The 27,725-nt window shown below is 50.3% G+C and overlaps 3 protein-coding genes across 3 annotated transcripts in view; all 3 read right to left on the bottom strand.

Annotated features, from left to right (window-relative positions):
- The window catches only part of LOC127046504 (uncharacterized), a 257,859-nt gene extending 251,555 nt beyond the window's left edge, over positions 1 to 6,304 (bottom strand). The window contains exon 1 of the mRNA XM_050943624.1: positions 6,026 to 6,304. The gene's annotated coding sequence lies outside the window, so the exon portion shown is untranslated. The remainder of the gene's footprint in view (positions 1 to 6,025) is intronic.
- LOC127046534 (killer cell lectin-like receptor subfamily G member 1) overlaps positions 1 to 27,725 on the bottom strand; it is a 58,880-nt gene that overhangs the window by 790 nt on the left and 30,365 nt on the right. The gene's annotated exons all lie outside the window — the stretch shown is intronic.
- Positions 1 to 27,725, bottom strand: part of CD72 (CD72 molecule) — a 111,365-nt gene that overhangs the window by 65,540 nt on the left and 18,100 nt on the right. The gene's annotated exons all lie outside the window — the stretch shown is intronic.

Genomic DNA, 27,725 nt, shown 5'->3' with positions numbered 1-27,725 from the left:
CCTGGGGAGGCAGGAGTGTGGGGCCTCCGTTTGGGGGGGGTCTGGGCCTGGGCAGCAGGCTTCCTGGTGGGGGCCAGTCTGGGGAGGGGAGACAGTGCAGCAGGCTCCTGGGAGTGGGGGTGTATGGGTCACCAGGGTCCTGAGGGGAGGAGGACTGGGAGCAGAGGGGAGCAGGTCACCAGGGGCAGGGTCCCAGGGTTGGGCCCTTGGCCGCTCTCACTGGGGATCGATGCAGGTGTAGGTCGTGTTCCCCCACAGGAAAGTGGGAGGGGCAGAGCCGAGGCCCCACTGCAAGGTGAGGGCACTCTGCTCACAGATCCAGCGGCAGGGGTCTGTGCACAACCCGTCCGACAGCCCTCGGCCCGACACCCTCCCACAGGCCAGGTAGGAGGTGGTGGAGCGCGTCACAAGGAAGAGCCTGGGCAGAGAGAACACAACAGGCAGCGTCAGCGACTGCTCCATCAGGACCTATCCTGGGGCCTCCTTCATGGAGATCCCTGGGGGCAACACCCAACCCTCCACCCCACAGGGGCTCTGACAGAACTGCCTCGCAAACCCACCAGTCCTCTGCCCCGTGTGCCTGCTCCCCCAGTGCCCCCAGCAAACTGCCCGCTCCCCTGCCCCCCCATGTGCTCAGCACCCCCTGCAAACCCACCTCTCCCCTGCCCTTGTGTGCCCTGCTTCCCCAGCAGCACTCTGCAAGCCCCCCACTCCCCTCCTCTGTGTGTCCTGCTCCCCCAGTGCCCCCTGCAATGCCCCCATTCCCCTGCCCCCCCGTGTGCCCAGCACCTCCTGCAAACCCACCACTCCCCGGCCCTGTGTGCCCTGCTCCCCCAGTACCGCCTGCAAACCTGGACCTCACCCAGGATGTCCCCACTACGGGGATGGTGTCCAGACTCACAGGAGGGTCCTGTAGGGCTCTCGTTGATTGTCTCTTCAGGGACTCCAAGGAACCCACAGCCTGTGTGAGCTGGGTTGGCTGGGTGCCTTCTCACAGATCCCTGGCTTTTCACTGTAGCATGTGTCACCGCTTATGACACCACCTCTTATTGCTCCACACCGGTCATATTTGTAACTCCAATTTATGGAAAGAAAAGGGGCATTACTGAGAGGGCACATCCCACACTGCACTGGCTGTCAGCTGTGCCACCCTGGCGTTCCAGCGGGGGCACTAATGCCAGCGCTCCATCGATTTCCAGGCCAGAGTCTCTTCACCCAGTGACACCTGCAGCCAACCCAGGAGCTTCTGCTTCAGCTGGACTGGAGCTTTGCAAAGCAACACCCACTCGGCACTGAAACGCATGGGCTGGAGACTCCACCGCGTGCCTGGGAGAGCTGGTCCATTGCTTAATTCCCGTGACGAAGTGGGGCTGTTCTTAATGTTCCCTCTGAATACTGTGGGGGGGGCCTCAGTTCCTGGCCGACCCTCTGTCGCCTGGCAACTAATGGCCAGGCCCTTCCCCCTGCTAGGGATGCTAAAGGGGTGGGAGAACAAAGAGATCAGGTGACCTCCTGGCCTGGGAAAGGGGCTGAGCAGAGAGGAGGGGCTGGAGGGGTTGTTAGTCTGGAGTTGGCTGGGGACGAGGAGTGAAGTGCAGATGTGGGGGTCTGGCTCACTGCCCCCCAGGATGGACCCGGCCGAGGGGTCCGGTTCGCTGTATCTACAAGCTCTGTTTTAGACCCTGTTCCTGTCATCTAATAAACCTCTGTGTTACTGGCTGGCTGAGAGTCACGTCTGACTGCAAAGTGGGGGGGGGCAGGACCCTGTGGCTTCCCCAGGACCCCGCTGGGGCAACTCGCTGTGGGAAGTGCACGGAGGGGCAGAGGATGCTGAATGCTCCAGGGTCAGACCCAGGAGGTGAAGCCGTGTGAGCTTCTTGCTCTGCAGACAGACTGCTCCAAGGGAGAGGAGGCTCCCCAAAGTCCTGACTGGCTTGGTGGGGAGCAGTTCCAGAGCATCGTCCGGGGACTCCATGACAACTGGTGGCAGAGGTGGGATGTACTGCACCCCGTGAATGGCGCTGCTTGCAGTAAGTGACTGGGGAGCAGTAAAACAAAGGAGGGATAATGAGGACCAGGCGTGCTGAAGGCTCAAAGAGGGATGGTTTCAGGGGGCAGTTAACCTCTGGGAGTGTGTGACCAGCGAGAAGGCCTGTTGGAGTAACGGGGTCCCCCTGAGGACTGCAGCGAGCAGTCTCAGGGGCAGAGGAGCTTGCCGCTCGACCCTGGGAGAGAGAAGGATTTTTGCAGTAGCAGGGTTCCCCTGGGAATTGCAGGAGCAGTCCCAGGGGCGGAGGAGTCTGCAGCTTGACCCTGGCAAAGAGGTGGTGATCACGAGAAGGGCTGGCACACCAGGGCTTCTTCCTGGAAACCATAGGGGAGCCAAGAGCACACAGGCCTGTGAGTCCAGAGCCACTTGGGAACGGTGAAGTGATGGCCTATCACCATCTCCTTGAGAAGGACATTGTGATCCTGTGCACAAAGAGAGGGTCACGCATTGGGAAGTTCACCAAGGCCCAGATAATCGTGCAGCTGGAGGAGGAGGTCCGGTCTGAGGAGCAGATTCCTGACCCAGATGGGGCTACAAGAGGATCTGGGAGCAGCTGGAGCAGCAGCCAGGCATCCCCGAGAGTCTGGTCCCCATCCAGACGAGGGTCTTCACAATTGGGTTCCCCATCAGGCGATCAGAGACGGATGGGATGGGAGCAGAGTCTGAGAGAGCGAGAGGACCATGAGAGAGAGCAAGAGCCTGAGGAAAAGCTGCAGGAGAAGCAGCAGCAGCATGGACTGGTGGTGGTGGAGCTGAGAGGCATAGGGGGCTGCCCAGGGGTCAGTGGGGATAGACCTTGGGCTGCCAGTTCCGCAGGGACTGCCCCTGGTTAAGGAGGGAGGGGATGTAGATGCCCACCGTACTGCCTTCAGACAGGCGGGTGATTTGAACCAGGAGGACCCTGCGGAAATGCCCCGGTATCTAGCTCCCTTGCTAGGTACCAAGGCCATAGATGCAGTCAGCCAGATGGGTGGGGTGGTGGACAGGCTCCCACCCCTGGCCCTGGCCTATATGTCTGCGAGGAGTCTCTTGGGTTCAGGCCCTTTGGACCCCAGGGGGCATGGAAGCTGGGGGTCAGTGGGGAGACCTGCCTGGGGTGGCGAGACCCTGGGACAGAGAGAACTGTGGTGGTTCAGCCCCAGATGCTGAGGGGCTGTGGGACCAGGGTGAAGGTCCCCGGGGTGAAGCCCCTCTCCCTGCCTATGGCCTGGATCCCTGTGCAGACCCAGGAGGGGTCGGGCTGGCTGGTAGTTGGGGTTCTCCAGGATATCGGTCCTGATGTCCTGTTGGGGGGTGACTGTGTCTCTTTGGGACAGGATCCAGGCCCTGCTCCTGTAATGGCCGAGGGTTTGAATTTGGATCCAGGGAACCAAATGGCTAGGATAGAAATGATCAGCGAAAATGCAAATGACCTGGCTGGCAGGGGGCAGGGGTTGCTGGGCTCAGGATACCTGCCTACCTGTAACCAGCCCCCTGGGGCTGAGTGGGAGGGAGAGATGCTCCCTGCCCCCCTGCACACCGGAGAGGGGGCTCATGCTGGCTCTGATGCTGTGACTAGAGCAGAGAGCTCGCTGCCTGTCCCCACTGGGACAGCAAGGGCAGCGCTGAGCACAGGGGGAGCTGAGACCCCAGCTGAGTGGGGGGACACCCAGGCAGGACAGGTCGGCTGCCAACCAGGTTTGCCTGGTCCAGACGTGCTGCTGGGAAGTGATTACACAGCAGGGAGGGAGCTACCACGGACAAGGCTCAGGGGGGCTGTGACCCCAGGACCAGCCAGCGAGAGGGAACAGGTCCCACTCCCTGCCCCAGCAGCTGAATTCCAGACCGAGCTGCAGAGGGATCCCTCCTTGGAGAAGCTGAGGGAACTTGCTGGCCACAGCGCTGCAAACCCCCTTGGGGAAGGCTGCAGGGACAGAGTCCTGCAGGAGGAGGGATTTCTGTGCCGATAATGGGCTCCCCAAGGGGAAGTAGAACTGGGGGGAATCGAAAGGCAGCTGGTGGTGCCCCAGGAATCCACAGGGTTCTTCCCATTCGAGCCGCTGTATGGGAAGAGAGTGAGGGGACCCCTGGAAGGAGAGGATTGGGAAGTGAAGGGGGAAGACCCCCTGGGGGATCTCTTCCCTGAGGTGGGAGCCAATCTCCCCATCATGTGTTCCCTGTTCAGAGTCACTGGGAAAGCAGCCCAGAACCTGGAGAGAGAAGTCAAGGACCTGCTGGCTTTAAATGTGATCCAGCCATTTTACGGCCCATGGGCCTCACCCGTGGGGCTGGTCCCCCAGGAAGATGGGATGATCTGGTTTAGTGGGAGCCTTTGGAAGCTTAAAGCCATCACGGTGTCAGATGCCGACCCCATGCCTAGGCCTGGGGAGATTCTAGACAAGCCGAGGGGGACGGAGAGCTTGGCCCTGGCAAACACTGATAACATGTGCATCTTTAGCCAGTCCTGAGAGGAACAGGTGTCGCAGGTGAAGAGGGTGCTGGGCTGCCTCAAAAAGGTGGGACTGATGGTAAAAGCTGGAAAGTGTAAGGTGGAGAGTGGCTGCCCAAGCCCAAAGCTGGCCAAGGCCAAGATGGGGGCTCTTAACCAAAAGAACTCAAATTGCAGCTCTCCAAACTGGAGCGCTGGGAAAAGACCCAATCCCAGTTTAAACCCCAGGGGTATTGGGGTGGCAAAAGGGCACAGGCCGCATAAACCTTCTCACATGCGGCCTGCAAGTGCCATCAAGCACAACAGACCTACAGGAGGACCTGAAACTAAAATGTCCTGGTGTAACCCCCACCAAGGAATGGGAGAGATGCTGGGGCATCCATGGGAACGTTGGTAGGTTTGAACTTCCCCAGGTCACTGGCTGAAGAGACCTCGCTCAATTCGGTCTCGAAGGGGGGAGAGATGTGATGAAGTGGGGCTGTTCTTAATGTTCCCTCTGAATACTGTGGGGGGGCCTCAGTTCCTGGCCGACCCTCTGTCCCCTGGCAACTAATGGCCAGGCCCTTTCCCCCTGCAAAGGGATGCTAAAGATGTGGGAGAACAAAGATGTCAGGTGGCTTCCTGGCCCGGAAAAGAGACAAAGCTCAGAGAGGAGGTGTGACATTATGGATATAAACTGGGACCATATAGAACATGCTTTGCAACCAAGGTCCTGTAGTGGCACCAAATCCTAGGTAAAGGGGGTCATATAAGGTGTCTAAGACCAGGTTATGGGTTACTGGTTATGATTATGCTGTCTGTATGTCTGTAGCATTTTGGTAGTTGAATTATGAATATTGGCTGTATGCTGTCTGTATTTCATACTTGTGTTGCGTTACTGGGAAAGATCCCACACAAGTTGGTGTCAGCTCTGTTTAGCCTGCTTGATGGCCCATTAAGGACCATCACCTACACAATTGTCCCATCGAGAGAAGGCAGTTACGCCCTGTGACTCAGCAGGGTGTGCAGAAACTGGCCCATGTGACTGCAAACTCCATTTTGCTGTAACTTTCCACAGCAGGAACAAAGACGTGTTCTTACACCTGGAAAAACCTATATAAGGCGAAGGCCTCATCTCCATTTTGTCTTCAGTCCTGCCTCTTACCTCTGGAGGGACTTTGCTACAAACTGAAGCTCTACACAAAGGACTGAGGACCCATCCCAGTGGGGGATGGACTCCAGAGACTTGATTTGAACCTGCAGTTTACTCCATCACTGCTACAAGCCTGAACGAAGAACATTGCCATTACTGTATGTGATTGATTCCATTTAACCAATTCTAGCTCTCATCTCTACCTTTTTCCTTTTATGAATAAACCTTTAGATTTTAGAGTCTAAAGGATTGGCAACAGCGTGATTTGTGGGTAAGATCTGATGTGTATATTGACCTGGTGTGATGCAGTAGGGACTGTCTGTGTGGGGAGTGGGAGAGCAGGGGAGGACTTTAGGAGATGGACGATGCCAGAGCCTGTAACCTGAGCTAGGTAAGGGAGGGGAAAGGTCAACACCTTTGCCCGGGAAGGGGACAAAGGAAGGGAGTGGCAGGAGGGAAGCAGTTTGAGTTTGGGCTTGGGGCTGTGTGGGTGGAATTCAGGGTATCCTAGCTAGGATCCAAGCACCCTGAAAGCCCAGAAGGACTCGGTGGAGGGGTCCTGACTGTGCCTGCAAGCTCTGCTGTAACCTGTGTTCCTGTTGTCCAATAAACCTTCTGTTTTACTGGCTGGCTGAGAGTCACTGTGGGTCCCAGGAAGAGGGGTGCAGGGCCGGACTCCCCCACACTCCGTGACACCTGGGTCTGGGGCTTGGTCCTTTAGGATCGAGAGAACCTTTTTCTTTTACTGGGGTGTTGGTTTTCATAGCCATTCATCCCCAGGACGAGTGGCACTGGTGGTGATACTGGGACACTGGAGCGTCTAAGGAAATTGCTTGTGTGACTTGTGGTTAGCCAGTGGGGTGAAACCGAAGTCATTTTTGTCTGGCTGGTTTGGTTTGCCTTAGAGGTGGAAAAACCCCAGCCTAGGGCTGTGACTGCCCTGTTTAAGCAATTGGTCCTGAATTGGCACTCTCAGTTGGGTCCCGCCAGAACCGCATCGTCACAGGAGGGGCTGGAGGGGGTTGGCAGTCTGGAGCTGGCTAGGGACAAGTGGTGAAGTGCAGATGTGGGGGTCTGGCTCACTGCCCCCCCTAATAGACCCGGCCGAGGGATCCGGCTCGCGGTACCTACAAGCTCTGTTTTAGACCCTGTTCCTGTCATCGAATAAACCTCTGTGTTACAGGCTGGTGGAGAGTCACATCTGACTGCAAAGTGGGGGGGCAGGACCCTGTGGCTTCCCCAGGACCCTGCTGGGGCGGAGTTGCTGGGGGAAGCGCATGGAGGGGCAGACGATGCTGAATCTCCAAGGAGAGACCCAGGAGGTGAAGCCGTCTGAGCTTCTTGTCCTGGAGACAGTCTTCTTCAAGGGATAGGAGGCTCCCCAGAGTCCTGACTGGCTCAGTGGGGAGCAGTTCCAGAGCATCACCCGGTGACTCCGTGACAGAGGGTGATTAGCCAGTAGGACAGCTCCCCATGGGAAGTGGTGGTGTCTCCATGGCTTGGAGTCTAAATCGAGGTCAGATCACTTTCTAGAAGATATCTTTTAGTGTATCTTTGGGCAGCAGTGCTCTGGCCTGTGTGTGACGGATGTCAGGATAGATGAACATCATGGTCCCTTCTGCTCTATGAATAAATTACTGGTTCGGCCTGTCCTCTGTGTCCGCACTGAATGTGATCAGGTCATGATCACTGGTCTCTAGACAACCACCAGCTTCCAGTTTAGTGATGAATTCAGCTGTAGACCGAGGGCCAAAATAGCTACCTTATGCTGAGGGTAAGAACATCAGAACAGCTAGAATGGATCAGAACAAAGGCCCATCTAGCCCAGTATCATGTCTTCTGAGAGTGACCAATGCCAGGTGCCCCAGAGAGAATGAACAGAACAGGGGAATCATCAAGTGATCCATCCCCTGTCGCCCATTCCCAACTTCTGGCAAATAGAGGCTAGGGACACCATTCCTGCCCAACCAGGCTAATAGCCATTGATGGACCTAGCCTCCATGAACTTCTCCTGCGACATTACTGACATGAACTGTGATAGTATAGATCCTTGTTGCAGCCACTGTTATATATTTGCAGCAAATATTGTTCAAACGTTGTCAAGTGAGGTGTCTATGAAAAGGTTGTCGTTTGCTGATTATAATTATGCTATAATTATGCTGTCTGTATGAGTGTATCATTTTTGTATTTGGAGTTATGAATATTGGCTCTGTACTTGTATCATAAGATGTTTGATTCTAAGTAGCCTCAGTGAAGCATTTGGTCAGCTTCTTTAGAAGGGACAATTCTCAGTAAGTGCCCAGTCAAGAAACACTTCACTGACAATGGACTTTTGGAGACGCCAATCCACAACTGAGCTTTCCTGGGAATGTTCAAACTAACATGGAAACAATGGCGTCAGCCTGTAAACTGAGTCATGCATGGACACGTGACTTGCCCATGTGACTCCAGACGCCATCTTGCTGCTGTGATTTTCCACAGTAAGAACAAAGGGGTCCTTCCACATAGCAGAGGATATAAATGGCCCTGGAGCAGGATAGTTGTGCAGTTAATCTCTTGAGAATGCAGGGGAGCGCAAGTAAACTCTCATCTCTAGAAACTTTGGATATGACCTGTAGTCTCTCATTTCTTTCTTTTTATGAATAAATGTTTAGATTTTAGATTCTAAAGGATTAGCACAGCGTGATTTGTGGCTAAGATCTGACTGGTATATTGACCTGAGTCTGGGGCTTGGTCCTTTGAGATTGGGAGAACCTTTTTACTATTATTGGGGTATTGGTTTTCATAACCATTCATCCCCAGGACAAGTGGCACTAGTGGTAATACTGGGAAACTGGAGTGTCTAAGGGAATTGCTTGTGACTTGTGGTTAGCAGGTGGGGTCAAATCGAAGTCTTTTCTGTTTGACTGGTTTGGTGTGCCTTAATAGTAAAGGAAACCCAGCTTTTACATAAGGACATAAGAACGGCCGTACCAGGTCAGACCAAAGGTCCATCTAGCCCAGTATCTGTCTACTGACAGTGGCCAATGCCAGGTGACCCAGAGGGAGTGAACCTAACCGGCAATGATCAAGTGATCTCTCTCCTGCCATCCATCTCCATCCTCTGACAAACAGAAGCTAGGGGCACCATTCCTTACCCATCCTGGCTTATAGCCATTTATGGACTTAACCACCATGAATTTATCCAGTTCTCTTTTAAACATTGTTATAGTCCCAGCCTTCACAACCTCCTCAGGTAAGGAGTTCCACAAGTTGACTGTGTGCTGCCTGAAGAACTTCCTTTTATTTGTTTTAAACCTGCTGCCTATTAATTTCAATTGGTGACCCCTAGTTCTTGTATTATGGGAATAAGTAAATAACTTTTCCTTATTCACTTTCTCCACATCACTCATGATTTTATAGACCTCTATCATATCCTCCCTTAGTCTCCTCTTTTCCAAGCTGAAGAGTCCTAGCCTCTTTAATCTTTATTCATATGGGACCCTCTCCAAACTCCTAATCATTTTAGTTGCCCTTTTCTGAACCTTTTCTAGTGCCAGTATATCTTTTTTGAGGTGAGGAGACCACATCTGAACACAGTATTCGAGATGTGGGCGTACCATGGATTTATAAACAGACAATAATATATTCTCAGTCTTATTCTCTATACCCTTTTTAATAATTCCTAACATCCTGTTTGCTTTTTTGACTGCCTCTGCACACTGCGTGGACATCTTCAGAGAACAATCCATGATGACTCCAAGATCTTTTTCCTGACTTGTTGTAGCTAAATTAGCTCCCATCATATTGCATGTATAGTGGGGTTATTTTTTCCAATGTGCATTACTTTACATTTATCCACATTAAATTTCATTTGCCATTTTGTTGCCCGATCACTTAGTTTTGTGAGATCTTTTTGAAGTTCTTCACAATCTGCTTTGGTCTTAACTATCTTGAGCAGTTTAGTATCATCTGCAAACTTTGCCACCTCACTGTTTACCCCTTTCTCCAGATCATTTATGAATACATTGAATAGGCTATGTGCTGTTTAGGAAAGATAGAAATAAAGGCAAAGGTGGTGGAGTAGCATTGTACATCAATGAGGAGGTTAACTGTAAAGAAATAAGAAGTGATGGAATAGACAAGACAGAGTCTGTCTGGGCAAAAATCACACTGGGAAAGAAATCTACTAGAGCCTCCCCTGAGATAGTGCTTGCGGTGTGCTACAGACCGCTGGGATCTGATTTGTATATGGATAGAGACCTCTTTAATGTTTTTAAGGAAGTAAACACTAATGGGAAATGTGTGATCATGGGAGACTTTAACTTCCCAGATATAGACTGGAGTACAAGTGCTAGCAAGAATAGTAGGGCTCAGATTTTTCTGGATGTGATAGCTGATGGATTCCTTCACCAAGTAGTTGAAGAACCGACAAGAGGGGATGCCATTTTAGATTTGATTTTGGTGAGCAGTGAGGACCTCATAGAAGAAATGGTTGTAGGGGACAACCTTGGTTCGAGTGATCATGAGCTAATTCAGTTCAAACTAGATGGCAGGATAAACAAAAATAGATCTGGAACTAGGGTTTTTGATTTCAAAAGGGCTAACTTTAAAGAATTAAGGAAATTAGTTAGGGAAGTGGATTGGACTGAAGAACTTGTGGATCTAAATGCGGAAGAGGCCTGGAATTACTTTAAGTCGCAGCGGCAGAAACTATCGGAAACCTGCATCCCAAGAAAGGGGAAAAAAACCATTGGCAGGAGTTGTAGACCAAGCTGGATGAGCAAGCATCTCAGAGAGGTGATTAAGAAAAAGCAGAAAGCCTACAAGGAGTGGAAGAAGGGTGGGATTAGCAAGGAAAGCTATCTTAGTGAGGTCAGAACATGTAGGGATAAAGTGAGAAAGGCTAAAAGCCAAGTAGAGTTGAAGCTTGCAAAGGGAATTAAAACCAATAGTAAAAGGTTCTATAGCCATATAAATAAGAAGAAAACAAAGAAAGAAGAAGTGGGACCGCTACACACTGAGGCTGGAAAGGAGGTTAAGGATAACCTAGGCATGGCCCAATATCTAAATAAGTACTTTGCCTCAGTCTTTAATAAGGCTAATGGGGAGCTTAGGGGTAATGGAAGGATGACAAATGGGAATGAAGATATGGAGGTGGATATTACCACATCTGAGGTAGAAGCCATACTTGAACAGCTTAATGGGACAAAATCGGAGGGCCCGGACAATCTTCATCCGAGAATATTAAAGGAACTGGTGCATGAAATTGCAAGCCCGTTAGCGAGAATTTTTAATGAATCAGTAAACTCAGGGGTTGTACCATACGACTGGAGAATTGCTAACGTAGTTCCTATCTTCAAGAAAGGGAGAAAGACTGATCCGAGTAACTATAGGCCAGTTAGTTTGACATCTGTAGTATGTAAGGTCTTGGAAAAAATTTTGAAGGAGAAAGTAGTTAAGGACATTGAGGTCAATGGTAATTGGAACAAAGTACAACATGGTTTTACTAAAGGTAGATCGTGCCAAACCAACCTGATCTCCTTCTTTGAGAAGGTGACAGACTATTTAGACAAAGGAAATGCGGTAGACCTAATTTACCTCGATTTCAGTAAGGCATTTGACACGGTTCCACATGCGGAATTATTAGTCAAATTGGAAAAGGTGGGGCTCAATATGAGAATTGAAAGGTGGATAAGGGACTGGTTAAGAGGGAGACTACAACGGGTCGTACTGAAGGGTGAACTGTCAGGCTGGAAGGAGGTTACTAGTGGAGTTCCTCAAGGATCGGTTCTGGGACCAATCTTATTTAACCTTTTTATTACCGACCTTTACACAAAAAGCGGGAATGTGCTAATAAAGTTCGCGGATGACACGAAGCTGGGGGGTATTGCTAACACGGAGAAGGACCGGGATATCATACAGGAAGATCTGGACGACCTTGTAAACTGGAGTAATAGTAATAGGATGAAATTTAATAGTGAAAAGTGGAAGGGATTTACAATTACTTAGGGATTAACAATAAGAACTTTAGATATAGATTGGGGACACATCAGTTGGAAGCAACAGACGAGGAGAAGGACCTTGGGGTATTGGTAGATCACAGGATGACTATGAGCCACCAATGTGATATGGCCGTGAAAAAAGCTAATGCGGTTTTAGGATGCATCAGGCGAGGTATTTCCAGCAAAGATAAGGAGGTGTTAGTACCGTTATATAAGGCGCTGGTGAGACCCCACCTGGAATACTGTGTGCAGTTCTGGTCTCCCATGTTTAAGAAGGATGAATTCAAACTGGAACAGGTTCAGAGATGGGCTACTAGGATGATCCGAGGAATGGAAAACCTGTCATATGAAAGGAGACTCAAAGAGCTTGGCTTGTTTAGTCTAGCCAAAAGAAGGCTGAGGGGGGATATGCTTGCTCTTTATAAATATATCAGAGGGATTAATATTAGGGAGGGAGAGGAATTATTTAAGCTTAGTACCAATGTAGATACAAGAACGAATGGGTATAAACTGGACACTAGGAAGTTTAGACTTGAAATTAGACAAAGGTTTCTAACCATTAGAGGAGTGAAGTTCTGGAACAGCCTTCCAAGGGGAGTAGTGCGGGCAAAAGACATATCTGACTTCAAGGCTAATATTGATAAGTTTATGGAAGGGATGGTATGATGGGAGAGCCTAATTTTGGCAACTGATCTTTGATTATCGCCAGATAAGTATGCCCAGTGGTTGGTGATGGGATGTTGGATGGGATGAGTTACTGCAGAGAATTCTTTTCTGAGTGCTGGCTGGTGAGTCTTGCCCACATGCTCAGGGTTTAGCTGATCGCCATATTTGGGGTCGGGAGGGAATTTTCCTCCAGGGCAGATTGGTAGAGGCCCTGGAGGTTTTTCACCTTCCCCTGTAGCGTGGGGCATGGGTCACTTGCTGGTGGATTCTCTGCAGCTTGAGGTCTTCAAACCACAATTTGAAGACTTCAATAACTCAGGTATAGGTTAGGGGTTTGTTATAGAAGTGGATGGGTAGGGTTCTGTGGCCTGTTTTGTGCAGGGGGTCAGACTAGATGATCACATTGGTCCCTTCTGACCCTAGAATCTATGAATCTATGAATCTATGATTGGTCCTAGGACTGACCCTTGGGGAACACCACTAGTTACCCCTCTCCATTCTGAGAATTTACCATTAATTCCTACCCTTTGTTCCCTGCTTTTAACCAGTTCTCAATCCATGAAAAGACCTTCCTTTTTATCCCATGACAGCTTAATTTACGTAAGAGCCTTTGGTGAGGGACCTTGTCAAAGGCTTTCTGGAAATCTCTGTACACTATATCCACTGGATCCCCCTTGTCCACATGTTTGTTGACTCCTTCAAAGAACTCTAATAGATTAGTAAGACATGAGTTCCCTTTACAGAAATCATGTTGACTATAAAAGCATCAAAGAGTCCTGTGGCACCTTATAGATTAACAGACGTTTTGGAGCACGAGCTTTTGTGGGTGAATACCCACTTCGTCAGATGCATGTTGACTATTGCTCAACAATTTATGTTTTTCTATGTGTCTGACCATTTTATTCTTAAATATCGTTTCGACTAATTTGCCCAGTACCGACATTAGACTTACCGGTCTGTAATTGCCGGGATGACCTCTAGAGCCCTTTTTAAATATTGGCATTACATTAGCTAACTTCCAGTCATTGAGTACCGAAGCTGATTTAAAGGACAGGTTACAAACCTTAGTTAATAGTTCCGCAACTTCACATGTGAGTTCTTTCAGAACTCTTGGGTGAATGCCATCAGGTCCCGGTGACTTGTTAATGTTGAGTTTATCAATTAATTCCAAAACCTCCTCTAGTGACACTTCAATCTGTGACAGTTCCTCAGATTTGTCACCTACAAAAGCCAACTCACGTTTGGGAATCTCCCTAACATCCTCAGCCATGAAGACTGAAGCAAAGAATCCATTTAGTTTCTCGGCAATGACTTTATCGTCTTTAAGCGCTCCTTCTGTATTCCGATCGTCAAGGGGCCCTGTCATAAACAGATAGCTAAGGGTTAATGTCTCTTTCACCTGACGCACCTGACCAGAGGACCAATCAGGAAACCGGATTTTTTCAACTCTGGGTGGAGGGAAGTTTGTGTCTGAGTCTTTGTTGTCTGTCTGCCTGCTGTCTCTGAGCTTTGGAGAAGTAGTTTTTTGTTTTCTAATCTTCTGTTTCTAAGTGTAAGGACAAAGAGATCAGATAGTAAGTTATATGGTTTCTTTTCTTTGGTATTTGCATGAATATAAGTGCTGGAGTGCTTTGATTTGTATTCTTTTTGAATAAGGCTGTTTATTCAATATTCTTTTAAGCAATTGACCCTGTATTTCATCACCTTAATACAGAGAGACCATTTGTATGTATTTTTCTTTCTTTTTTAAAGCTTTTTTTTAAGACCTGTTGGAGTTTTTCTTTACTTCAGGAAATTTGAGTCTGTACTCACCAGGGAATTGGTGGGAGGAAGAAATCAGGGGAGATCTGTGTGTGTTGGATTTGTTAGCCTGATTTTGCATTCCCTCTGGGTGAAGAGGAAAGTGCTTGTGTTTCCAGGACTGGGAACGGAGAGGGGGAGTCACTCTGTTTGGATTCACAGAGCTTGTGTCTGTGTATCTCTCCAGGAGCACCTGGAGGGGGGAAGGGAAAAAGGATTATTTCCCTTTGTTGTGAGACTCAAGGGATTTGGGTCTTGGGGTCCCCAGGGAAGGTTTTTCAGGGGGACCAGAGTGCCCCAAAACACTCTAATTTTTTGGGTGGTGGCAGCAAGTACCAGGTCCAAGCTGGTAACTAAGCTTGGAGGTTTTCATGCTAACCCCCATATTTTGGACGCTAAGGTCCAAATCTGGGACTAAGGTTATGATATGAGTAGCAGCGGTTGGGATATAGACAGAATCCAGAAGCCAGTAGGAATATTATATTTTTCTTTTCTCTGCTAAGGGCTTTTTAGCAGAGAGAAACAGTTGGTTTTAAAAGGGAACCAGAGAGAATTTTTTTTTCTGCTCTCTCTGGCAGTTTGTGGCTTGCATGTTAAGCAAGAAGCCATTACCAGACTGTTAAGGGTCTTTTGTCACACAATAGCACTCCCATTGAGAGTCAGTACCAGCACTATATGCATGCAAATAAAGTGGTTTTTCAGGTTTACTTAACATTGAAAATTAGCTAAAGGCACTGTTGCTAGGCAGACTTCAGGAGGCAACAGAGAACCTGCAGTTCAGAAGATAAACACCGGAGGGCACCCCAACACAAGAAAACAGGACCCATGTCTACCAAGACAAAAATGGAGGCCGAAGAACAAGTCAAAGAAGCTGAACACAGGCGACAACTGGAAAAAAGACAAAAAGAGGTGGAGCTGAAAGAAAAGGAAGAAAGCATCAAACTGGCAGCCTACCAAAGAGAACAGGCAGCCAAAGAGGCAGCACACAAAAGAAAACTAGAAGAAGAAGAGGCAGCCCACAGAAGACAGATAGAACTCCAGAGGGAAGCCCACCAACAGGCCATGGAATTAGAAAAGGCTAAGCAACAGACTCCAGCCAATCCTAACAACCCGGCGCCAATTATTGCTCCACAGCACAGGAAATTTCCCACCTACAAGGCAGGTGATGACACCGAGGCCTTCTTGGAAAATTTTGAAAGAGCCTGTCTTGGGTACAGCATCCCCGAAGACCAGTACATGGTAGACTTAAGGTCACAGCTCAGTGGACCTTTAGCAGAGGTGGCAGCTGAAATGCCTAAGCAGCAAATGAATGACTATAAACTTTTTCAAACCAAGGCCAGATACAGGATGGGGATAACCCCAGATAATGCACGTCGGCACTTCAGAACCCAAAAGTGGAAACCAGAGGTGTCATTTCCCAAACACGCCTACTACATTGCAAAAAACTATGAGGCCTGGATAACAGGAAACAACGTTCAAACCTTGGAAGAACTGCACCTCCTCATACAAATGGAGCAGTTCTTGGATGGTGTTCCTGAAGACATCACACGGTACATACAAGATGGAAAACCCAAAGATATCGCTGAGGCGGGGGAGATTGGAGCCAAATGGATGGAACTGGCAGAAAGCAAGAAAGCTACTGTCAAGGGGAACGATTACCCCAGGGGGCACACAGACCATAAACCCTACAACTGAGGACAGCCAAAGACCCCACATACCACCCAAGTAAAGCCACAGACACCCTACCCTTCCACCTCACCAGTCTCCAGTAACTCACCTCGGCCCAGTGACCCATCAGATGGAAGATGCTTTAAGTGTAATGAACTGGGACATATCAAGGCCAACTGTCCCAAGAACACCATGTGAGTGCAATTCATTACACCACCATCACACCAAAGATCCCCAGGCCCAGATGCCTCTCAAATACCCTTGGAGCGAAGGGAAAATTTGAGAGTGGGCGGAAAGAAGGTTACTGCGTGGAGAGACACGGGGGCACAAGTGTCAGCTATCCACCAATCCTTCGTTGACCCCAAATTCATCAACCCAAAGGCCAAAGTTACAATTTACCCCTTCATGTCACAAGCTGTAGACTTGCCTACAGCTCAACTGCCTGTCCAGTACAAAGGCTGGTCAGGAATGTGGACTTTTGCAGTCTATGACAATTATCCTATCCCCATGCTACTGGGGGAAGACTTGGCCAACCAGGTGAGGCGGGCCAAGAGAGTGGGAATGGTTACACGTAGCCAAACCAGGCAAGCTTCCAGACCCATTCCTGTTCCTGAACCGTCCATAGACGCCCCGTCTGGGTTACCAGAGACCCAGACAGAGGTAGTGGACCCGGATTCCATGCCAACCACTGAAACAGCCACAGCACCTCCAGTCCCAGGCCCAGAACTGGAACAGCAACCAGCACCAGCAATTGCAACCCCATCTTCAAACTCAACGCCAGAGGGCGCCAGCGAGCCAGAACTGGCAGAAGCAACAGACAGCCATACCCAAAAGGCTCAGCCAGAGCCTGAAATACCCTCAGGTGCACCAGCGGAGAGCGGTTCACCAGCAACGGAAACAACCCCATCACCTACATCGCTTCCAGAGGGACCAAGCCCAAGTCCACAGTCTGAGGAAGAACTGGTGACCCCAGCCTCAAGGGAACAGTTCCAGGCTGAGCAGGAAGCAGATGACAGCCTTCAGAAAGCTTGGGCAGCAGCATGGAGCACCCCACCGCCTCTCAGCTCTTCTAATCGATCCCGGTTTGTTATAGACCAAGGACTTTTATACAAGGAAATTCTTTCTGGTGGACACCGGGAAGAATGGCAGCCGCAAAAACAGTTGGTGGTTCCAACTAAGTACCGGGGGAAGCTCTTAAGCTTAGCCCATGATCATCCCAGTGGCCATGCTGGGGTGAACAGAACCAAGGACCGGTTGGGGAAGTCCGTCCACTGGGAGGGGATGGGCAAGGATGTTGCCAAGTATGTCCGGTCTTGTGAGGTATGCCAAAGAGTGGGAAAGCCTCAAGATCAGGTCAAGGCCCCTCTCCAGCCACTCCCCATAATTAAGGTCCCATTTCAGCGAGTAGCTGTGGATATTCTGGGCCCTTTCCCAAAAAAGACGCCCAGAGGAAATCAGTACGTACTGACTTTAGTGGACTTTGCTACCTGATGGCCAGAAGCAGTCGCTCTAGGCAACACCAGGGCTAACACTGTGTGCCTGGCCCTAACAGACATCTTTGCCAGGGTAGGTTGGCCCTCCGACATCATTACAGATTCAGGGTCTAATTTCCTGGCAGGGACCATGGAAAAACTGTGGGAAACTCATGGGGTGAATCACTTGGTTGCCACCCCGTACCACCATCAAACCAATGGCCTGGTGGAAAGGTTCAATGGAACTTTGGGGGCCATGATACGAAAATTCATCAACGAATTCTCCAATAATTGGGACCTAGTGTTGCAGCAGTTGCTGTTTGCCTACAGGGCTGTACCACATCCCAGTTTAGGGTTTTCACCATTTGAACTTGTGTATGGTCACGAGGTTAAGGGGCCATTACAGTTGGTGAAGCAGCAACAGTTGGTGAAGGGTTTACGCCTTCTCAAGAAACTAACATTCTGGACTTTGTAAGCAACCTACAAAGCACCCTCCGACACTCTTTAGCCCTTGCTAAAGAGAACCTAAAGGATGCTCAAGAAGAGCAAAAGGCCTGGTATGACAGACATGCCAGAGAACGTTCTTTCAAGGTAGGAGACCAGGTTATGGTCTTGAAGGCGCAACAGGCCCATAAGATGGGAGCATCATGGGAAGGGCCATTCACGGTCCAAGAGCGCCTGGGAACTGTAAACTACCTCATAGCATTTCCCAATTCCTCACTAAAGCCTAAAGTGTACCATGTTAATTCTCTCAAGCCTTTCTATTCCAGAGACTTACAGGTTTGTTAGTTTACAGTCCAGGGAGATGATGCTGAGTGGCCTGACGGTGTCTACTACGACGGGAAAAAAGACGGTGGCGTGGAAGAGGTGAACCTCTCAACCACCCTGGAACGTCTGCAGCGGCGACAAATCAAGGAGCTGTGCACTAGCTTCGCCCCATTGTTCTCAGCCACCCCAGGACGGACTGAACGGGCATACCACTCCATTGATACAGGTAATGCTCACCCAATCAGAACCCCACCCTACCGGGTGTCTCCTCATGCCCAAGCTGCTATAGAACGGGAGATCCAGAACATGCTACAGATGGGTATAATCCGCTCATCTACCAGTGCATGGGCATCTCCAGTGGTTCTGGTACCCAAACCAGATGGGGAAATACACTTTTGCGTGGACTACCGTAAGCTAAATGCGGTAACTCATCCGGACAACTATCCAATGCCACGCACCGATGAGCTATTGGAGAAGTTGGGACGTGCTCAGTTCATCTCTACAATAGACTTAACCAAGGGGTACTGGCAAGTACCGCTAGATGAACCTGCCAAGGAGAGGTCAGCATTCGTCACCCATGCGGGGGTGTATGAATTCAATGTCCTTCCTTTCGGCCTTCGAAATGCACCCGCCACCTTCCAGAGGCTGGTAGATGGTCTACTAGCAGGACTGGGAGAATTTGCAGTTGCCTACCTCGATGATGTGGCCATTTTTCAGACTCCTGGCCCGAACACCTACTACACCTGGAAAAGGTCTTTGAGCGCATCAGGCAGGCCGGACTAACTGTTAAGGCCAAAAAGTGTCAAATAGGCCAAAACAGAGTGACTTACCTGGGGCACCAGGTGGGTCGAGGAACCATAAACCCCCTACAGGCCAAGGTGGATGCTATCCAAAAGTGGCCTGTCCCAAGGTCAAAGAAACAGGTCCAATCCTTCTTAGGCTTGGCCGGATACTACAGGCGATTTGTACCACACTACAGCCAAATCGCTGCCCCACCTCTGGGTGAAGAGGAAAGTGCTTTTTGTTTCCAGGACTGGGAACGGAGAGGGGGAGTCACTCTGTTTGGATTCACAGAACTTGTGTCTGTGTATCTCTCCAGGAGAAATCAAAGGGAATCAAAACCAATAGTAAAAGGTTCTACAGCCATATAAATAAGAAGAAAACAAAGAAAGAAGAAGTGGGGCCGCTATACACTGAGGATGGAATGGAGGTTAAGGATAACCTAGGCATGGCCCAACATCTAAACAAGTACTTTGCCTCAGTTTTTAATAAGACTAGTGAGGAACCTTGCGATGATGGAAGGATGATAAACAGGAATGTGGATATGGAAGTGGATATTACTGCAACTGAGGTAGAGGCCGTACTTGAACAGCTCGATGGGACGAAGTCGGAGGGCCCGGACAATCTCCACCCGAGGATATTAAAGGAACTGGCGCGTGAAATTGCAAGCCCGTTAGCGAGAATTTTTAAGCAATCGATAAACTCGGGGGTTGTGCTGTATGACTGGAGGATTGCTAATGTAGTTCCTATTTTTAAGAAAGGGAATAAGAGTGATCTGGGTAATTATAGGCCTGTTAGCTTGACGTCTGTAGTATGTAAGGTCTTGGAAAAAATTTTAAGGGAGAAAGTAGTTAAGGACATAGAGGTCAATGGTAATTGTGACGAATTGCAACACGGATTTACTAAAGGTAGATCGTGCCAAACCAATCTGATCTCCTTCTTTGAGAAGGTGACGGATTACTTAGATAAAGGAAATGCGGTAGATATAATTTACCTAGATTTCAGTAAGGCGTTCGACACGGTTCCGCACACGGAGCTGTTAGTTAAATTGGAAAAGCTGGGAGTGAATATGAAAGTTGTAAGGTGGATAAGGAACTGGTTAAAGGGGAGACTCCAGAGGGTTGTATTGAAAGGTGAACTGTCGGACTGGAAGGAGGTCACCAGTGGAGTCCCTCAAGGATCGGTTTTGGGACCGATCTTATTTAACCTTTTTATTACTGACCTTGGCACAAAGAGCGGGAATGTGCTAATAAAGTTTGCGGATGACACGAAGCTGGGGGGTATTGTTAACACGGAGAAGGACAGGGATACTATTCAGGAAGATCTGAACCACCTTGTAAACTGGAGTAATAGAAATAGGATGAAATACAATAGTGAAAAGTGCAAGGTCATGCATTTAGGAATTAATAATAAGAATTTTGGATATACGTTGGGGGCGCATCAGTTGGAAGCGACGGAGGAAGAGAAGGACCTTGGAGTACTGGTTGATAGCAGCATGACTATGAGTCGCCAATGTGATACGGCTGTTAAAAAAGCAAATGCGATTTTGGGATGCATCAGGCGGGGTATTTCCTGCAAGGATAAGGATGTCTTAGTACCGTTGTATACGGCGTTGGTGAGACCCCATCTGGAATACTGTGTGCAGTTCTGGTGTCCCATGTTCAAGAAGGATGAATTCAAACTGGAACAGGTTCAGAGACGGGCTACGAGGATGATCCGAGGAATGGAAAAACTGCCTTATGAAAGGAGACTCAAAGAGCTTGGCTTGTTTAGCCTGGCCAAGAGAAGGCTGAGGGGGGATATGCTCGCCCTATATAAATATATCAAGGGGGTTAACGTTAGGGAGGGAGAGGAATTATTTAAGTTTAGTACTAATGTAGCCACGAGGACGAATGGGTATAAACTGGATATTAGGAAGTTTAGACTTGAAATTAGACGAAGGTTTCTGACCATTAGGGGAGTGAAGTTCTGGAATAGCCTTCCGAGGGAAGTAGTAGGGGCAAAAGACTTTCCTGGCTTTAAGACAAAGCTTAATAAGTATATGGAGGGGATGTTATGATAGGATCTTTAATTTGGGCAATTGATCTTGAATTACCACCAGACAGGTCTGCTCAATGGTCTGCGGGGAGATGTTGCATGCGATGGGTACTGAGTTGCTGTGGAGAATTCCTTCTTGGGTGCTAGCTGGTGACTCTTGCCCACATGCTCAGGGTTTAGCTGATCACCATATTTGGGGTCGGGAAGGAATTTTCCTCCAGGGCGGATTGGCAGGTGCCCTGGAGGTTTTTCGCCTTCCCCTGCAGCGTGGGGCACGGGTCGCTTGCTGGTGGTGTCTCTGCAGCTTGAGGTCTTCAAACCATTTTTGAGGATTTCAATAACTCGGTCCTGGGATAGGGGTTGTTATAAAATTGGATGGGTGGGGTTCTGTGGCCTGCCTTGTGCAGGAGGTCAGACTAGATGATCAGATTGGTCCCTTCTGACCTATGAGTCTATGAGTCTATGAGTCTATGAGCACCTGGAGGGGGGAAGGGAAAAAGGATTATTTCCCTTTGTTGTGAGACTCAAGGGATTTGGGTCTTGGGGTCCCCAGGGAAGGTTTTTCAGGGGGACCAGAGTGCCCCAAAACACTCTAATTTTTTGGGTGGTGGCAGCAAGTACCAGGTCCAAGCTGGTAACTAAGCTTGGAGGTTTTCATGCTAACCCCCATATTTTGGACGCTAAGGTCCAAATCTGGGACTAAGGTTTGACAGGCCCCACTGGTTGTTTAGCAGGCTTCCTGCTTCTGATGCACTTAAAAAACATTTTGTTATTATCTCTGGAGTTTTTGGCTAGCTGATCTTCAAACTCCTCTTTGGCTTTTCTTATTACATTCTTGCACATAATTTGGCAGTGTTTATGCTCCTTTCTATTTGCCTCACTAGAATTTGACTTCCACTTTTTAAAGGAAGTCTTTTTATCTCTCACTGCTTCTTTTACATGGTGGTTAAGCCACGGTGGCTCTTTTTTAGTTCTTTTACTGTGTTTCTTAATTTGGGGTATGCACTGAAGTTGGGCCTCTATTATGGTGTCTTTAAAAAGCACCTTGCAGGGATTTCACTTTAGTCACTGTACCTTTTAACTTCTGTTTAACTAACCCCTCATTTTTGTATAGTTCCCCCTTATGAAATTAAATGCCACAGTGTTGGGCTGTTGCGGTGTTCTTTCCCACCACAGGGATGTTGAATGCTATTGTATTATGGTCACTATTTCCAAGCGGTCCTGCTATAGTTACCTCTTGGACCAGCTCCTGCGCTCCACTCAGGATTAAATCTAGAGTTGCCTCTGCCCTTGCGGGTTCCCGTACCAGCTGCTCCATGAAGCAATCATTTAAAGTATTGAGAAATTTTATCTCTGCATTTTGTCCTGAAGTGAAATGTTTCCAGTCAATATGGGGGTAATTGAAATCCCCCACTATCATTGGGTTCATAATTTTGATAGCATCTCTAATTTCCCTTAGCATTTCATCATCACTATTACTGTCCTGGTCAGGTGGTCGATAATAGATCCCTAATGTTATATTCTTATTAGACCATGAGATTTCTATCCATAGAGATTCTATGGAGCAATTTATCCTGAATTGATACTCTCCGTTGTGTCTCGCCAGAGTCCGCCTCATTACACCTCCATGAACCTATTTAGTTCCTTTTTGAACTCTGTTATAGTCTTGGCCTTCACAACATCCTCTGGCAAAGAGTTCCACAGGATTGCTGAGTGTTGTTTGAAAAAAAATACTTCCTTTTGTTTGTATTAAACCTGCTGCCTATTAAACACCCCAAGTTGTGTTACAATATTATCACTAATGTTTAGAAACTTAAATGAGGTTTTACTAGTGTCTGCAGGAGACCTCCCGCACTTCTCCCAGACTGAAGTCCCCCATAACACAGTTTTTCTTCCCATGTCACAGACAAGTGGTTAGTGAGTATCCCATTCTGTTCTCTGGTTTGGTTTGGGGTCTGTAACAGACCCACCAGTACACCCGCTGGGCTTTGTTAGCACGTTCAGCCATAGGCATGATCCTGCCCTTGTGAGTTAGCAGTACCTCTAGAACAGGTGATGCTGCCTGTGATGCAGAGTGCCCCCCAAACCTTCCTAAAGAGGCTGCAACCAGTGAGTATAACATCCCCGTCCTGTGACTCATCCCACTGCGCCTCGGTGATGACAATTATACCGAATTCTTCTCATCGGTGAGAATTTCCAGTTACTCTGGCTTGTTACCCAGATTCTCAGTATTGGGTCAGAGACAATTAAGAAATGTCTCCTCCTCAAGTCCCTGGCAGCGCTGCTCAGTACTGTCCTGACATCTGGATCTGTGTTTGACACTCATTTGTTCTGTGGTTTTCCCCTTGGCCTCCCAGTAAATCACCTCACTTACTCTTGGGCACTACGGGTAAAGAATTTACTCAGAGGACTTGAAACTGCTTTAAACTCGTTATTTGGCAGCTTTCGAGCACACGGAGTTGCTCTAAATATTCCCCTCTGGCAAAGCGTCCATGTCACGGGGTCACCGGGCGATGCTCTGGAACTGCTCCTCACCAAGCCAGTCAGGACTTTGAGGAGCCTCCTCTCCCTTGGAGCAGACTTGTTCAGGGCAAGAAGCTCACACGGCTTCACCTCCTGGGTCTCTCCTTGGAGCATTTAGCATCCTCTGCCCCTCCGTGCGCTTCCCACAGCGAGTCCGCCCCAGCGGGGTCCTGGGGAAGCCACCGGGTTCTGCACCCCCACTTCGCAGTCAGACGTGACTCTTAGCCAGCCAGTAAAACAGAGGTTTATTCAATGACAGGAACAGGGTCTAAAACAGAGCTTGTAGATACAGAGAACCGGACCCCTCAGCCGGGTCCATTCTGGGGGGCAGTGAGCCAGACCGCCAAGTCTGCACTTCACTCCTCGTCCCCAGCCAGTTCCAGACTAACAACCTCCCGCAGCCCCTCCTCTCTGCTCAGTTCCTTTCCCAGGCCAGGAGGTCACCTGATCCCTTTGTCTCCAACACCTTCAGCTGGCACCTTTGCAGAGGAGGGGCCCAGGCCATCAGTTGCTAGGAGACAGAGTGTCAGGCATTTAGGTGCACTGGCCCTTTGCTCTGCCAGATACTTAAGAACTGCCATGGGGACACTGAGGCACCAACACAGTACTCAGAGAAAACATTAAGAACTTTCCCAGTTCGTCACAGTCCACATGAGGAACTGCAGGCTGGTTGGTTCCATTACGGGGAAGCCACTAACCCTTCCAGCACACTTTAGTCAGAGGCTTTAGCTACAGTTACTAACGTGCCTGTTTCTTTTGGATGGTGCCAGTGGTTAGCAAATGGAGCATCTATCTGAAGAAATAAATATTGTACTTACTTTTCAAAGGGCGAGTCATCAAGCCACTTCCACTGTGATCCTGCATACCAGTCTCTCCTGGCTCCAATCCAATACTGCATACCAGTATGTTTCAGAAAATTCTAGGAAGAAAAGAGTTACGTAATGGCACCCCTGCATTCAAGTGACAGCTGTGAAGAAGCAGAGCACTGCAGGGAAAGGATTAGCTGGTGGAGAAAAGGGTGTTCCCATGAGCACCATCACATTGCTCCAGAAGTGGGGCTACACAGCTAGCCAGGTGTGTGGCAGCTAACAGCATCCTCCCAGCGCACCCTGCTATTGGTTATCCATTGTACTGGATCCCACTCAGCCTACCAGAAATGAGAGGCCCTGGGTACTTTCCCTGCCGGGCCCACGAGTTTCCCCGAAGTGGGAGTTCAGCCGTGACAAGTGAGTGACGATTCCTAGGATGTCATGATACCCCTAGGACAACAAATGTGATGGGAAAAGGTGCGGAAAGAAGACAGAGATGGAATTAGTCCAAACAAAAAGGCCCCCTTATATACTTACTTTTCAGAGGTTGAGTCATCAACCCACTGCAGGCCCTACCAAATTCATGGGGCCATGAAAAATGTGCCACGGATCGTGAGATCTGGTGTTTTGTGAGCTTTTACTCTACACTATACAGATTTCACAGGGAAGACCAGAGTTTCTCAAACTAGGGGTCCTGACCCAAAAGGGAGTTGCGGGGAGGGTCACAAGGTTATATTAGGGGAGTCACGGTGTTGCCACCCTTACTTCTGCACTGCTCTCTTCAGAGCTGGGCAGCCGGAGAGTGGCAGCTGCTGACTGAGGGCCCAGCTCTGCACGCAGCAGCGCAGAAGTAAGGGTGGCCTGCCTGAGCCCTGCCGCACTGCCGGCTGGGAGCCGCCTGGGGTAAGTGCCTCCCGGCCGGAGCCTGAACCTCACATCCCCTCCTGCACCCCAACCGCCTGCCCCACATCAGAATCCCCCTCCTGCACCCAACTCCCTCCAAGACCCTGCACCCTCTCCTGTACCCCAACCTCCTGCCCCACATCAGAATCCCTCTCCTGCACCCAAACTCCCTCCAAGACCCTGCACTCCCTCCTGCACCCCAACCCCCTGCCCCAGGTCAGAATCCCCCTCCTGCACCCAAACTCCCTCCAAGACCCTGACCCCCCTTCTGCACCTAACCCCCTGCCCCACATCAGAATCCCCCTCCTGCACCCAAACTCCCTCCAAGACCCTGCACTCCCTCCTGCACCCTAACCCCCTGCCCCAGGTCAGAATCCCCTCCTGCACCCCAAGTCCCTCATAGGCCCCGCACCCCCTCCTTCACCCCAACCCCCTGCCCCAGGTCAGAATCCCCCTCCTGCACCCAAACTCCCTCCAAGACCCTGACCCCCCTTCTGCACCTAACCCCCTGCCCCACATCAGAATCCCCCTCCTGCACCCAAACATCCTCCAAGAACCTGCACCCCCTCGTGTACCCCAACCCCCTGTCCCAGGTCAGAATCCCCCTCCTGCACCCAAACTTCTTCCAAGACCCCGCACCCCAATCCCCTGCCCCGGCCCCCTCCTGCACCAAACTCTCTCCCAGGAAAAAGACTTGCATACAGGATGTTACGGAGTGTGGGGGAGTCCAGCCCTGCACCCCTCTTCCTGGGACCCACAGTGACTCTCAGCCAGCCGGTAAAACAGAAGGTTTATTGGACAACAGGAATGCAGGTTACAGCAGAGCTTGCAGGCACAGTCAGGACCCCTCAATCGAGTTCTTCTGGAGTTTCAGGGTGCTTGGGTCCAGCATAGGATCCCCTGAATTCCCCTCACCCAGCCCACAACCGAAACTGAACTGCCCCTCCTCCAGCCGGCCAAGGTGCTAACCTCCCTCCCCCTACCTGGCTCCGGTTACAGGCTTAAAGATCCTGTCCCTCACCTAAAGACATCCCTGGCTCTCCCATCCCCCACACCGACAGCCCCTACTCCATCACACAGGGGCCCATCAAATCTAGCAGCCCTGGGCCCACAGGAGAGTTCATCCGGTCCTGACTAGAGGTCATGGTATATGAAGAAAATGATGACTTAACTGGCATTGCAGCGACTTAGTGGGACAGCTCCCATGACTGGAGTACCAGCACTGAGGGCTACAGCTTGTTCCCGAAGGACAGGTATGGGGACAAAGGAGGAGGTGTTTGCTGTACGTCAGGAACGGGCACACTTGCGGCGAGGCGACGTGCACGGCAGAACTGAGAGTCCCCGGGTGCGGATCACAAGGGAAAAGAACAGCAGGGAGGTTATGGATGGGGGTCGTCTGTTAGAGACACCACAGCAGGAAGAGGAAATGGACGAGTCATTCTACAAGCAGGTAACAGGATTAGCTAACACACATGAGCTAGTATGAATGGGGGATTTTACCTTCCCTGGTATCTGTTCAAAGACTCTTACAGCAACACAGAACACATCCTGCAAGTTCTTAGCATGTGCAGGGGACAGCTTTCTGATCCAGGAAGAGTTGAGCAAACAGCTAGGGGGTGTGACGAAGTGGGACTGTTCTTAATACTTCCTCTGAATACTGTGTGGGCGCCTCAGTTTCCCCTATGCATTTCTTAAGTCTCTAGGGGGTGAGATTGTTGCCGAGCAAAGGGCCAGTGTGCATAAATGGCCGGCACTCTGTCTCCTGGCAACTAGTGGCTGGGGCCCTTCCCCCCTGCAAGGGGATGCTAAAGGTGTGGGGGAACAAAGAGATCAGGTGACATCCTGGCCCTGGAAAGGAACGGAGCAGAGGAGGAGGCAGTGATGAGCTCCCAAAATATTAACAACCGGTTCCCTCCTCCCACCCCACGAGGGGGTCATCTCCCCCCGCCCCCTGGGACTCCTGCCGCATCCAACCTCCCACATTCCTTGATACGCCACTCTCAGGACCCCTGCCCCATCCACCCCCCTTCCCTGTCCCCTAACTGCCCCCTGCCACCACATCCAACCCCTCTTCTTATTCCTGATGGCCTCCTGGGACCCCTGCCCCACCCAACCACCCCTTCTCTGTCCCAACTGCCCCTGGAACCCCTGCCCCTGACTGCCTCCCACTGCCCCATCCAACCCCTGGTCCTTCCTGACTGCCCCCCCAGGACCCTTGCCCCCATTCAATTTCCCTGTTCCCTGCCTTCTGACTGCCCAGACTCCCGACCCTAATCCACCCCCCGCTCTCTATCCAACACCCCCCTGCCTGGAGCTGTGCCACCAGGCCGGCCGGAGTCGGGGCCAGGGTCCGGCCTGGAGCTGTGCCGCCCGGCCGGAGTCGGGATCGGAGCTGGGGGCCGGCCCGGAGCCGCGCCACCTGACCAGGGTCAGGGTTGGGGCTGGAGACGCGCGGCGCCTAAAGCCTTCCTTGTGCCCCCCCGCCCCAGCTCACCTGCAGGAAGCTGCTGCTTCTCAGCCCTCCCAGGCTTCCCGCGCTATCAGCTGATTGGCAGGAAGCCCGGGGAGGGAGCCTTCAGAGGAGGAGGCAGAGGCAGAGCTGGAGCCAGGTGAGCTGGGGCCGGGGGCGGGGCAGGGCAGGGAGCTGCTGGAGCTTTCATTAAATTTAAAAGCCCTTTACAACCGGTTCTAAAAGCGTTTCTAAA

This window comes from Gopherus flavomarginatus, chromosome 3, assembly GCF_025201925.1.
Source record: "Gopherus flavomarginatus isolate rGopFla2 chromosome 3, rGopFla2.mat.asm, whole genome shotgun sequence".
Taxonomy (NCBI): domain Eukaryota; kingdom Metazoa; phylum Chordata; order Testudines; family Testudinidae; genus Gopherus; species Gopherus flavomarginatus.
Note: the sequence above shows the minus strand (reverse complement) of the source record. Positions and strands in the feature narration are given on the sequence as shown.